The sequence below is a fragment of the Podarcis filfolensis genome (assembly GCF_964270895.1).
Source record: "Podarcis filfolensis genome assembly, chromosome: 1".
Classification (NCBI taxonomy): domain Eukaryota; kingdom Metazoa; phylum Chordata; class Lepidosauria; order Squamata; family Lacertidae; genus Podarcis; species Podarcis filfolensis.
The window spans coordinates 26,680,011-26,682,370 of record NC_139604.1 but is presented as its reverse complement, the minus strand read 5'-3'; the positions used below and the strand labels follow the sequence as shown (position 1 = coordinate 26,682,370).

General features: G+C 40.6%; 1 protein-coding gene across 1 annotated transcript in view; it reads right to left on the bottom strand.

The window, feature by feature from the left end:
- FASTKD1 (FAST kinase domains 1) overlaps nucleotides 1-2,360 on the bottom strand; it is a 108,068-nt gene that overhangs the window by 49,183 nt on the left and 56,525 nt on the right. The gene's annotated exons all lie outside the window — the stretch shown is intronic.

Here is a 2,360-nt window from a genome sequence, read left to right as displayed (position 1 = left end):
TGCTGTTTTCATATTTTATTAAGTGACTGTTTCACTGTTGTCATATTACATTACTTATTGTCTTTAATATTCTTGAAGACAAAGCTAGAATCACATATTTGGCCAGGCAGTGAGCTTTTATATGTAATGTGGCACATAATATGGCCTTGCCTTCAAGAATGTTAACCACAGTAAGTACAGGACTCGAGAGCATGTACAGTTCAACTGTCCTCTCCAGGTTTGATGTGCATTACTGTCCATCCACTCTGTAAAAGAGTTGGCATTTCTGTGCTTCTGATTCCTTGTTCTCAAGTGTGGTTTTCTCAGACATCTGATGCCTTGCAAAATGCAGCAGTAATACAATAACCATTTACCTGGGAACAGGTCCAAGTGAACTCATTGGAACTTATTGTAGGCATGCATAAGATTGATATTCTGGGTGCCTCCTGACTGTGCTATATTGGATTAGCTGGCAGAAACATAAACGTGTTAAGAATCGTATAGCTATCAGAGCTCAAAAAAATACAAAAGATTGTAGAAAGTTTTACTTCCTTCCTGAGAAGTAGTTATAAACTCTTTAATCAAAGAATCTCTGAGCAGTGCACTTAGAACAATTTAAAACAACTATCAAATTCAGGTTGTACAATTAAAGCGGATTTGGAGCTCTTACACAACACACTTCTCTGAAAGATCACACTTTTGCCATAAGGAAAGTGACAATAAAATGCAGTAGAACATATGGGATGACACTTGGTGGTTTGTGTGCAAAGTAACTGCTCTAAGGGAGAGGGAAGGAGGTATAGACATGGGAACACAGGTGGAGAGTGGGGCTGCAGAATAGAAGCAAGAAGTGGCTTCAGAATTGGGTCAGGAAAGAGTTGCATGAGGAAGTTGCATGAGGTGGCAAGGGGAAGCTCTAGGGGGTAATGTGAGGGAGAATGGCGGGCAGGTTGGCGAGCAGAGGAAGCTGGGGGACACCCCAAGTAAGTGTTATATACAGTGGTACCTCGGGTTACAAACACCTTGGGTTACAAACTCCGCTAGTTAAGAACTTTGCCCCAAGATGAGAACAGAAATTGTGTGGCGGCGGCAGGAGGCCCCATTAGCTAAAGTGGTACCTCAGGTTAAGAACTGTTTCCAGTTAAGGACCTCCGGAATGAATTACGGTAAGTTCATAAACCGAGGTACCACTGTATTAGCAATCAAATGTTACAAGCGCCATTCTTATGAAAATGGCAACACCTGAACACAAGGGGGTGGTATCAGCAGGCGGGAACCATGTTTCTACAAGTACAAAGAACTTTTAAAAAATTATATGGACGTAAAGGGAGGAACCTCTGAAATGGCCAAAGAGGACCAAGCATGCTCACTGAGTACAAAATGCTGCCTGACTCTTGGGGAGGGCAAAAGGGGAATGGAATGAAGTACAGTGGTACCTTGAGTTAAGAACTTAATTCGTTCTGGAGGTCCGTTCTTAACTGAGACTTCTTAACCTGAGGTACCACTTTAACTAATGGGGCCTCCTGCTGCCGTCACATAATTTCTGTTCTCATCCTGAAGCAAAGTTCTTAACCCGAGGTACTATTTCTGGGTTAGCGGAGCCTGTAACCTGAGGCATCTGTAACCCGAGGTACCACTGTATCCTGAACAGGAGCAGTCCACACTACAACTGCAGATCCTGCCTGTCATGCCTAATAGCCATTCATTGATAGACCCATCGTCCATTAATTTGTCTAATCCTATTTTAAAGCTGCCTAATCCAGTGGTCATTGCCAGATTTTTGGGGAGTGATTTGCATAAATCAGTTATTCTTTGTGTGCTGAAGTACTTTCCTCAATTTACAGCTACTCTATTTCATGAATGATTTCTAGTTGGAATAATATGAGAGTGGCAGAAAAACGTTTTTTTCTACATCATACACACTTTCAAAAATCTGCCATGTCCCCCCACTTTAGGCTGTAATCTTAGACAGTTACCTGGGAGTTTCATTGAGCTCAATGCTACTTACTTCTGAGCATATCTCAAACATAACCCAAGGAGAACCAAGAATGTAAGGAGTAAGGTCAGTAGAGTTCAGAAATTAGTGCTACAATAGCAGGTGTACTTGTGTAAGTCAATGTACTCTATAATTCTACACAAAGCTCAATACAGTGTGTTGTTGAGATGGTTATTTGCATATGTAGCTGAACGAAATTTTAAAAACAAAGGTTTTTGTATTGGAAGCCTTTTGAGATGCATGTTTATTTGTGAAGTGACTGCTCAATTATACAAATTATTTTGAAAGAAAACTAGTGTACAGTAACAAGCTTCCAGTTACAGTTTGTAAAAGTAATATTTATTAATTTTAAGTCAAGAACAGTGTGAAAGTTTGTGTTGGGTAA